The sequence below is a fragment of the Phyllostomus discolor genome, chromosome 3 (genome assembly GCF_004126475.2).
Source record: "Phyllostomus discolor isolate MPI-MPIP mPhyDis1 chromosome 3, mPhyDis1.pri.v3, whole genome shotgun sequence".
Lineage (NCBI taxonomy): Eukaryota > Metazoa > Chordata > Mammalia > Chiroptera > Phyllostomidae > Phyllostomus > Phyllostomus discolor.
The window spans coordinates 73,348,823-73,361,053 of NC_040905.2; the positions used below are offsets into that span (position 1 = coordinate 73,348,823).

The 12,231-nt window shown below is 42.1% G+C and overlaps 1 pseudogene; it reads right to left on the reverse strand.

The window, feature by feature from the left end:
• Positions 1 to 378: 378 nt before the first annotated feature.
• On the reverse strand, positions 379 to 837 carry LOC114506787 (annotated as a pseudogene).
• Between the last annotated feature and the right edge of the window lie 11,394 nt (positions 838 to 12,231).

Genomic DNA, 12,231 nt, shown 5'->3' on the forward strand with positions numbered 1-12,231 from the left:
AGAAAGCACTTAGTTTTGACAAATTGGTCCTATCGAAGGGACTATCCATAGCCACTCCTCTGTCTGTTTAGGAACTGGAACCTATCCTCTTTTACATCAACTCCAGCAATTCTTCATTTTCCATCCTGCATTGTTATAGTCAGCTTGAGCTGCTATAACAAAAATACCATAGACTGGGTGGCTTATGCAACAGACATTGGTTTCTCACGGTCTGGAGGCTGGGATGTCCAAGGTCAAGGTGCCTGTAGATTTGGTTCTGCTGAGAGCTGTCTTCCTGGTTTGCAGATGGATGCCTTGCTGTGTCCTCATATGGCTGAGAGAGGTCATTTCTATTCTCCCTCTCTTTTTACTTTTATTAGTATTTATTTTATGCTGAATTTACTCCCTGGTCATAAATATAAGTTTTTGTTTCTTCAGTTTCATCTGGAATATCTTTTTCTTCTGTGCAGTCTTCTCTGGTTTTGGAACAATCCGCTGTTTTTCAGTAAGGATCATCTCTGTGTGGCAGGGAGAGCTCATGCATGGGTTAACCCGCCCATTAGCTCTGTAAGTTCTAAGCCGAATCTTGGGAGCTTTGTTCACCTGGATGTTCTCAATGACCAGTGAATCTACAACTAAACCCTTAAGTTCAGCATTACTCTCTGCATATTTAAGCATGTGCAGCAGAAAATCAGCACTGTTTTTGGGCTACCAATCCTGTGTCCAGCCCCACTGATGGGACTGAGCACACCTACCAACTCCACCATTGTAATGACGGAATGGCACACGCTGCTTCTGTAAAGTAACATCCTTTAGGTTCTCGATGGCTTTTCAGATATGCATACCCTTGATGCCCTGAGAGAACATGAAGACTTGAACCTCTTGATTTGCATGACTTTGTGGGGTTTCCTGGGTCAAGTGAATAGCAAACAATTTTCATAGGTCACCTTTGGCTGCTTTCAGTAAGAGGAAACTCATGCCTCTTCTTACAAGGGCACTAATCCCATTCATATGAGCTCTACCCTCATGACTTAATCACCTCCCAGAGGGCCCACTCCCCAATACTACCACATTGGGGATTAGGGCTTCAAAATATGACCTTTTCAGAGAGATAAACATTCAGTCCATAGCATCTATCAATTTTCTCTCTCTACCAGATCATAGGCCTATATACTCAATATTTTTCATCTTAAAACAAACTACAAAGACAAAAAACTTCTTTGACTGCAAGTCTTTTGTCTCCCTCCACCTACTGTCTACTTTCACTGTCCATCTTGATGACAAAACACTCCAATAGACTTGTCTGTACTCTGTTTCTACATGCTCACCTTTGAATCTCAACTCATTCCCTTGGGTTTTGTTCTCACCACTCCTTTGAAAACAGCCTGGTAAATCATCAATTACTTCCCTACTGCTAAATCTAGTGACCACCTTACAGGCCTCATCTTCCATGAATTCTCAACATCATTTGACATAAATTTTCATTCTTGTTTTTGAAATGTTCTTCGCTTGACTTCTAGGCCATCACAGTTTTCTGATATGTCCTCATTACTTCTTGGGTTCTCTGCTGGTTTTACCTCTTCTTTCTGACCACTATTTTAGGGTGCTCTGGGGTTCATGTTTCAGATCTTTGTCTTCTCTATATCCTCAGGTGATACCACCTAGTTTCATGTCTTTAAATATTACATGTATCCCATATCTCCAGACTTAATACCTCCTCTGAACATCTAAGTGCCTTGTTACACATCCGACATCTAATACATTTTTCCAACTCAGCATATTAAATACATTTACTCATTTATGTCAAAATTATAGAAGTTACCTTTAAATTTTTGCTTCATTCAGATCCTAGATCTTATACATCAGCAAATCCTATCCATCCTTCAAACTACACTTCAAATTTGATGAGTTCTCAATACCATCGTATCACCATCATTTCTCTTTGGGATTAGTGCAAAAGCCTCCTCATGGATCTTCTTGCTTCTGCTTAAAACTGCCCCAGATCCAATCACCACTCAACAGTCTCACTGATCTTTTTAAAACTTAAATCAGATCCTGTTTCTTCTCATTCAAAATCTTCCAATGCGTTCCTATCACACCTATGGTAAAATTCAACTCCTTTATTATAACAAGACCCATGTAATTTGTCTTCTACCTACCTCTCTAATCTAATTTTCTATTTCGATCCCATTACACACTCTGTTCTGGTCACATGAGCTTTCTTAGGTTCTGTGAACAGGCAGGCTATTTCCTCCTCAGAATCCTTGCAATTACTCCCCCTCAGTCTGAAGTATCTCTTCCAGATCCTCAAAGGACTTTGCATAAAGAGTCTTTCCCCAGCCATCCTGTCTAAAACAGTCCATTCCCCCTGCTGTCTCACTGCAGTCCCTTAACCCGATATTTTCTTTGGAGCATTTATTAGTATTTGAAGTTATATCTTTTATTTTTTTGTTTTGTTTTTACCTGCTTTTCTTTGTCTTCCTAAATGAATGTAAGGTTCTGAAAGGCAAGAGCTTTTTAAGTTTACTGTTGGATCTTTAGTACCTAGAATAAGGCTAGCATATAGTAGGCACTCTATGATGGTCTGATTGTGTCCCTGCCACCTCCCCATATTTATAGGTTGATATCCTGACCCCCAAAAGATGAGCATTAGTGAGTGAGGCCTTTGAGAGGTAATTAGGCCATGAGAATGGAGCCCTCATGGATAGGATAATGGGAATACGCTCATGAGTGCTCTTAACAGTTCCCACAGAGCGCCTTTATCCCTTCTGCCCTGTGAGGACATAACAAGAAGGTGCTGGCCATGAACCAGGAGGAGGGCTTTCACCAGAATGTGACCATGCCAGTGCTTGGGTCTTGGATTTCTAGCCTTCAGATCTGTGAGGGAAAAAACTCTGTTGTGTATAAGCCACACAGTCTATGGCATTTTTGAAAGTACTGAGACATCCTCCATAGTGCTTTTCCTGCATCTTAGTAATCCACCATGCCTTTTAAATTTCTTTAGTATGTTTATCTTTTGATGCATAAAGAGACCAGGTCTTTATGGAGTAAGAGAATGTCAGCTGTATTGGCTAACTCCAGTGTGCTATTTATTCTCATAGTGAGGCTGAGTACCAGTGTTTGTTTAGTGGCTGATTCTTTATAACTCCCTAAGGAGTCCTGGATATGTCAGTGTATCATAGATATCAAGGGAAATTAACTATTTGAATGTGCTCTGGAATTGGCTTTTGGTAAAACTATTAAAAAATCTCATTTCTTTTTTTGTTTACCTTTTTGAAACACAGAGGTGTCAGTCTGGGGACTTGAAGCTACTGAGCTTGAGAATGGAAGAAAGTGAGCTGGCAAAAGGGTAAGCCAGGTGAGGGGGTGGTCCCAGAACATAGAGGACAGCAAAACTGAGAGCCTGGTGCACAGACTGACAAGATACCTCAAGGCAGAGTTGAGAGGCCCACTGGCTGGAAGGTGGGAGACTGCTGATGGCCAATGGGAAATGGTCAAAGGGCTGAGCCACAGGAGTACATGGCCTTCTGCAGGAGAGACGGCACAGTGGTAACCGAGAGACAAACCGTCACTCGGAGAGACCCTCAGATAATTCTTTCTGGAGCACTAACCACACTCTTTATTCAACTTAATTGATTATTTAGGAATTGTTAAGTGTCCACATCCTCCAAGCTTTCTTACGGGAAGCAAAAGACCCATCCCATGTGCTCCACGTGCTCACAGACCAGTGTGTTGTCTGTGCTCAATAAGCCTAGGTGCACAAGAAATCTTTTCTGAACCAAATGAACTTGGTTTAATTTCAGGAAAGATAAGATGATGGAAAGTGGTTGAGGTCAGGGGACAAAAGGAAGACAGGTTGAACAGAAAAGGCAAGACTTGAGGTAAGCTGTCTCCTTGAAAATGAAGAATTCTTTTTTTATTATTATTTTAATATTTATCAAAGCCTTCATCCATCAGTCTTACTAGTGCTTCACTGATAATAGGGGATTTTTTTCTTTTTCTCTTTGGCCTACATAAGCATAGAAGCATGGATGATAAAATAGGAAATCTGAAGTTAGTTGAAGAAACACATTATTTCCAAAAGTGTCTGAAAACTTTTACACAGGGTATTTGAATGTAGGCAAACATTTATAAATGCTGTTCTTATCTTCTGTGCTCTTCTTTTTTTTACTACGACTCCTTGGAGAAGTTTGCTTGACATTCTGTTTGACATAAAATCAGCATGTGTCCCAAGTAAATCAACAACAGCTGTTTTAAATATCAGATTGTGTCCGAAAATATCACATGAACCAGGGGAAGAATTTTCTTGGAAGCCTGTGATTTCAGATTACACTCATGGAACCCAGCATCTGGACACTGTGGCCACAGATAGATGGAGTTAAAGTTGGCTGAGAGATAGTGGCCTGTTTAACAGAGCAGTGACTTTTGGGGGAGATTTCAGGGAGATTTTAGATATGCCAACAAAGAAAGAGACCCCGCTACATTCAAGGGAGTCATGCTTTTGTTGGTTGGAGCTTTTACTCAGAATCTTAGTGATTTCTCAAAATGGGCCAGAAAGGCAGTTTAATACCAATTTATCCCCCTCACAAAACACTCAGAGATGTTTTAATCAGTGTTCAGTACCTTCCCCTCTTTAAGTGTTTGTAGTACAATATGATGGACTCATTGTACTATCCAGTGCCACTAAGAAAGTTTCTATGACCTGCAGATTATTTTAGGCTCAGGATAGAAGCAGCTCACCTGTAGTCACTGGTTGGGATTTCTTTGGCAATGCCTGTGGCACTGCCCTCTGCCTGGATAGCAGGCTTCAGGGGAGGGTTTAGGTACTTCCCCTTCACCTCTTAACAACTGCTTCTTTGAGCAATATATTCCCCTTCCACAATGCTGCCAACTGCATACCTGTTGAAACTATTCCATTGAGTTGTAAGGCAACAGCTTCAGACTCCAGGTGGCACATGCATATTTCAGGAGCTTCAGAGCGGACCTGTTGTGCCCGTTCCTTCCCTGGGGAGCCCCCCTTCTGCCTTAGTTTTCAAGTTTGCTGAGGAGCATCGTTATTTTAGGGAACTAAAACAGCACCATTTCTCACGTTTAATAACTCCCTCCTTTCCCAGGCAGTCTTGTGCATTGGACACAACGTAAGTCCCTATGCCACCTCATATGCATTAGGATGGCCACTCTCAAACACCAGAAAATAGCAAGTGGCAGAATGTAGAGAAATTACAGTTGTGCACTGTTGGTGGTAATGTCAAGTGGTGCAATTGCTATGGAACACAGTATGGTCATTCCTCAAAAAATTAAAAATAGAATTACTATATGTCCAGTAATTCAGCTTCTGGATATATTCTCTCAAAAGAATTGAAATCAGGGTCTTGAACTGACCTCAGGCGTTACTTTGCTTGTGAAGCCTTCCTCAGCTCCATCAGGCATTCCCTTATGCTCCTCTCTATTGCTTCATAACATCTATACAATTGTTAGACCGAGCTTGTGAGTCTGTTTTTGCCATTACACCATGAGCTTATACTGTGTCCAAATTAGTTCAAACTCTTTTTTACACTGCAAATAAAAGAAACCTATTTAAACTAACATCGCTACCACCACAACAAGATCGGGGCCTTGAAGAGACATCTGTACATCCATGTTTATGGCAGCATTATTCACAATAGGCAAAAAGTGGAAGCAACCCAAATGTCCATCTACAAATGAACGGATAAACAATATCTGGGACATATGTACAATGGAATACTATTCAGCCTTAAGAAGAAATGAAATTCTGACGTAAACTATAGCATGGATGAAACCTGTATGAACCCCTCATATGAGGTACTTAGAATAGTTAAATATATCCAGACAGAAAGAGGATGGTGAGTGCCAGCAGCTGAGGGTAGCAGGCAATAGGGAGCTGTCGTTTAACGGGTATAAAGTTTGTTTGGCAAGATGAGTGGAGTTGTGGAGATCAGTCGTATAACAATGTAAATGTGTGTAACATGGTTGAACTGTACATTAAAAATATTTAAGATGGGAAATTTTATGTTTGTATATTTTACCACAACTAGAAATTTTTTAAAAAGTTAAAAAGTAAAAAGTCCCTGTGACCATCTCAGTATCTTAAGGAACTGCCGGATTTGACCTTGTGCCCCAGATTCTCCATGACATCACACCTACTGGTTCTGTGCTGACAGCTCTGGAAAGCTGGACCGTTGGCTGTAGCTAGTCCACCTTTCCTGCATATACTACCAGCCTGATGGCAGTGTCTCCCCGGACCTCCACCCCTACCCATAGTCAGGGCTTCGGGCTTCCTACTACCCTGGGGAAGGAGTTTCAACTACCTCCATTGGTTATATTGGGCTGGCCACAAAAATCATTTGTTTTTTTCTGTAAGATGGCTCTAGTAGCACTTAATTGTCTTTAACCTCATTCAAAACAATTTTGTTAGATTGTGCTGTGACAGCTGTCATATCACTGTGCATTAAAAAAAAAACTTACCTATCTATTGCCATACCACCCTGAACATGCCTGATCTCATCTAAAAAGAAAATTATCAAAATTGAATTTTTGTGCAATCATTTTAATATTGAGGATGGAAGAAAATACACAACATTTTTGACATACTATCCTTTATTATTTCAAGAAAGGTGAAAACACAATTGAAATGCATAAAAAGGACTTGGGCAGTACGTGGAGAAGGTGCTGTGACTGATTGAACATGTCAAAGTGGTTTGTGAAGTTTTGTGCTGGAGATTTCTCACTGGACAATGCTCCATGGTTGGGTAGGCCAGTTGAAGTTGATAGCAATCAAATTGAGACATTGATTGAAAACAAGCAATGTTTTACCAGGTGGGAGATAGCCGACATACTCAAAACATCCAAATCAATAAAGTCATTGGTGAAAGTGAAAAATGTGTCTTTTGTTTTATGGAAAAAACTATGCAGACTTTTGGGTCAACCCAACACGTCCCCCAGAGGCATTACGGAGGACATCGTTTCTATCATTTGTACACAGTTTTGTGTGGTGCAAATAGAAGTGTGAATACAGATGTTCGTTTAGTGCCCTTTTCTTCGAAGCGCGTTGTGTAGTACTTCAAATACTTGCTTGTCCCAGGCCTCTCTTGCCATAGAAAAAAATTATCTGAAAAACAAAATCACGTATTTATTTTAGAATATTTACCGTTAAACATATAGGAAAACAGCTTTCAAATTTCAATGCCTTCAAAATCCTTTTCAGGTAGGTCCAAATCATACCCTCCCTTTAAGACACAGCTCAAATGCCAAATGATTCTCTGAGTCCGAAGTGATCAATACTTCCTCTTTTGAATTTCTATAGCATTTATATTTGAAAGTCTCTTAAGACATTTATAGTTTTTATCCTAGATTATGTTTATCAATACATACCTCCAGTAATGCCTGTACATGAAGGCTGTTTAATATATTTTGGCTGAATACAAAACACCAAACTCCCTGGAAACCTTAAGCTAACTCTGCAAAAATCAAATTGAAAATGGCAGAATTCCTGGCCCTGCAGCTCCTGCGTAGTGCAGACATCTTTGGACAAGAGTAGTGGGTCCTTTCTGGTTCTTCTCAGATTACCGTCCCCAGGCAGCTGTGACTCACAGGGAGCCTGGCTCCAAGTGTGAAATTGTTAATGAAACAAATGCAAAGTGATTTTGACCACTCACACAAGTCACCATGGAGTCTAATTAACAAGTGTGGTCTTGACCAACATGTGAGAATAAGAGTTCACAAGCATGCTAACATTGCCAGGGAGACCTTCCTGAGGACAAAGGAGTGTCATTCAGGGGCAAAAATAGTCATTTCACAGACAGAAGCAGCCTGGCTGTTTTATGGAGCCCAGGCGGGGAGATCTGTTCAGTCTGGGAGATCCAGACTTAACTCTTTCAAGTGAACAACAAAGGACTCTCCAGCTTTTAAAATGCATTTCTTTTGTCTGCTGCTTTCTCCTTCTAACTCATGCCAAAGGTCAGAGAGCAGATGAAGTATAAATGAAGTGAAGAAATAAAGGTTATTGCCAATGCTGCAACTTCCCCCTTGAGGTTAATTTCTGTTCAGTATCCTTTTCACCTAGAGAGAAGGCAAAATAAAATCAATGGAAACGACATTCAAGTTGCTCTTTCTCTGGGAAAGAGATCTTGACAACCCTCCATAGGACACTCCACCCAGCAAAGCACTCTTGCTCTTCACACCTTGTGATTAACACGGTTACACTCCCCTGAACTCTTAGAACCAGTCACCTTACCCCACACTTTTACCTAGATCCTGAAGCTATATCTCAGTGCTTGCCAGAAACAGTGACTATGAAAACAGTTTGTCCACGCCTTCTGGTTTACCGTATTTACTGTGTAATCTCTCACAGCCAGGGGGTATGTGGATGAATCCTGAAAACTGGCACCTCATAAGGCCTCTTCTGTGTGGCACCTATGTCTCCCCCTTTATTAGCCAACCGTATGGTGATTTTATAGGCATAACTTTTATCATTATTTAATATTAATTTGAGAGCCAACAAAACCCAAAGTACAGAACACAGGTACATTTAGATAATATTTTTTCCCACAGGGATGTGCATAGTGAATACAGAGTGAAAGGATTAATAAAGTAGCGCAGTACTTACAGGGTGAGGGCGAGTACCTGGGTTCGTGCTGTTTCCCTTTCCCTAGAGGAACCTGGCAGAGGGCTTCTTCTTCTTCTTGATCTCGTCCACTTCCCACCCCTCCAGTCCAGCCCTGCTTCCACTCTCACATCACATTGGCTTGCAGACGTGAGGACTGGTTTTGGCTCTTCGGAATTTCTGAACCATATGTCTAATTCCTTTGTTTCAAAAGGTGTTTGGGTTGTTCTACCAGAGATACTGACTCATATCCAGACCAGAGAGTAAGTTCTCCCTGCTTTGGGGATAGAAACACTGATGTTAAGAGAAAGCCAATGCCACCTGAGTATAAACTGATCATGTGATAGTCACAGAGCTGGAAAAGTGTGTTCCGGTATATCCTATGATCTAACACACATGGGGTGATTAAAGGGGTCTTGGGGCTCTCTCATGGAAAATATAGAGGCTTTGGACCAGATTTATGTGAAAACTTCTATTTCTCCCTTTCCCCTCAAAATTTGATCTGATTCCTGAAAGTAGGACAGTAATCCTGGATACTTCATTTGTTAATGTGTCTTTCAAGTAACATTCATTGAGCATCTGCTATGTGCAAGTATGGAAATTAACAGGGATATATATGTATGTATATAATAAGGTACTAATATGAGATGGATGGTACTAATAGATACTAAGAGTATCTCTCTATTTATCATTTATTTCTCTATCTATCTATCTATCTATCATCTATCTCTCTTCACACACATGATTGTTGTAAGGAATTGGTTCACATGGTTGTGGAGGCTGGGGAGTCCTCAATATGCTACATGCAAACTGGAGGCCCAGGAAAGCCAGTGATGTAAATTCCAGCCTGAGGCCAAAGGACTGAGAACCAGGAGCTTCCGGCTGGTGTAAGTCTCAGTCTGAGAAGACTGATGTCTCAGCTCAAGCTGCCAGGCAAAGAGTGAATTCAACTCTCTTCTGCCTTTTTGTTCTTTTTGGGCCCTCGAGGGGTTTGTGGGTACCCACCCCCACAGGGGAGAGCAATCTGCCTTACTCAGTCTACCAATTAAAATGCTAATCTATTCTAGAAATATGCAGACACACCCAAAACCAATGTTTAATCAGATATGGGGCATCTTGTGGCCCAGTCAAGTTGACACATAAAATGCATCATCACAGCAGGTCTCTGGGCTGGGTGCAAATGATTAAGAGCTGGGCCGACCCTTGAAGTGCAAAACTGCTAAAACTGTTTCTTCCTTACAGAGAGCTGACAGTGGTCTCTTGTCATCCAGATCTTACTTGTGCCCTCACTGCTACTTTTCCTTCTCCTCACCAGATAGGGCGACCAGCTTAAAGTTCCCCAAGTGAGCTGTGGGCTCCCAAGTGAGCCCAAGCCATAGCCTCTGAAGGGAGTGGCTTCTAGGCATTTGTGTCCCTCAACACACTTATCCTTCAAATCCGACCTCCGCTTCCCTCCTCTGTGAAGCCTTCCTTCATCAACTCAGACAAATTTGGATGCTCCTTCTTCAATACTCTTGTAACACTTGGCTTACAGTTTTATAAGCTTGCTAAGAAATTTGTCTCACTCCATAATCTATATGTGCTTTGAGTGCAAAAAGCACATATTTTTATTTCTCTCTCCCCATTAACTTTCCCAAAGACTTGATTGGTGTTCAACAAATATTTGGTGATTGAGTAAAGAAGCAAATAATTAAATGTAGAAAATGATTATTACCCAGACGAGGTACTGTACGTGACAGCTGTCATTTCCTGAGGGCTGACTCTGTCCCAGGTCCTGTGCTGTGTTTTCATATTCATGATCTCACTGTGAGTTCTCCTGTCATGGATGAGGAAACCGAGCTTGGACAGATTAGCCAACTTGTCTGATCTGCATGGCTAGCAAGGATGGGGGAAGATCTGGATCCAGGGCTGGCGGGTTGCCCTTAACCGACTGACTGTCCCATGGTGCTGTCCTCATACAGCCTGAGCTGATCTAGGAAAGTGAGCCTGTAACTTAGAATGTTATGGCTCTTTTCCAAGTGTGTTATTGTAAATGTGTTGCCCATTGCTTCCGAGTCTGACCTATCACCTCAGATGATGGTTTTAGGGGCAAGCGAAACCCTAGAGATGAACAAGCACAGAGGAGGCAGAGCCTCTTCTTCAGGATTTAGATCACCGGGAAGCGCACAGGTTTAATTGATGCCTGATCAAATCCAAATCTCATTTGAATGAGGAAATTAAAGTTCTCTACAGTGAACTCTGAGGGATTTGTCAACATGAGATAACTCTCTTCCAAGATAATGACTGAATTTAATCTCACGTAAACCTGATAACAGGCAGTTCTCCTGACAACCACAAAGCTGCTGGGCTGGAGTGGGAGCAGTGAGGAGATGAGCATCTGCAGAAGCCCCGGGGTGTGGCACGGGGGGAAGTGAAGAGCAGAGAACAGGACATTTCCAAGAAAGCGAAGGCCGGGGACAAAGAGGTCCGGCTCAGCCTCTGAGGGCAAATGCCGCTCAGTGGGAGGTGCACACAAAGGTGTAACCTGGGGCCTTAGAGGCATTTCTGGATGTGTTCATTTCTGTCCTTTTCTACCTTATTTTCAAATACCCCCGCCCAAGGACATGTTTCTTGAGTTTAGAGGGAGAGGAAGGAGAGAGAGAGAAAAACACTGAAGTGAGAGAGAAACATCTATCAGCTGCCTCTTGCACCTGTCCTGACTGGGGATTGAACCAGCAAACTTTTGGTTTGCAGGATGACACTCTGACTGACTGAGCCAACTGGCCAGGGCTACCTCACTTTTTTTTTTTTTAATGATTATGCTCTTTTTCTTCAACAATGCTGCCCCTAGGAATTGGTTTCTTCTCCTCAGGGCAAAATAAAAGAATACTGTTTTGCTCACCTCACACACTGATCTACAGACACTTGAGACAAAACATTTATTGTCCATGATGGCTTGGGTACAGAGAAGTGAGCCAAGGAGTGAGTTCCTAGATCCTCCTAAGTGGGCTTTAAAAAAATTTTAAATCCTCTTACAGCACAGGTGGCAAACACAAGGCCCGCAGGCAGAATCCAGCCCTCCACCTTGTTTTACCTAACCCGGCACTTTGTTTCTACCCGGTGGCAGTGCCAAGCTCCTTGCCCCTAGTTAAGAAGTAGTTACATTTATACAGCCCTAAAATTACATTGGGCTCTTTGAAGGCAACTGTGAGGCTGATGTAGCTCCTTGTGAAAATGAGTTTGACACCCCTGTCTTATATGGACTCTGCTAGAACTTGACTTTGAATGGATTTGGGGGAATAACCAGGGTCTCTGAGGCCTATGTAGGCGCCTGCCCCTTGCTTCCCAGGCCATGTGGAGGGTAGGACCATTGGTAGGCCATTGCCAGGGCATGTCTTTGTGGGTCCTGGAAGTGTGGCGGGTATGGGGATTGCTGTCTTTCCTTTGTTTGGGGCTTTTTACCTGTGAGGGTGCGTGGACCTAGCTTTACTTAGTATTTCATTGCAAAGCCTTAGTTTTAATTTCTCCAATTCCTCTCTTGACCAGATCTGGTTCTCCAAGAACACTCAAGGTGAAGCAAGCAGGCAGAGTACTTGTGGTCAGTTCTGGTGGTTATTGGTCACCTGTGGTTTGTTTCTGCATCTACAGGA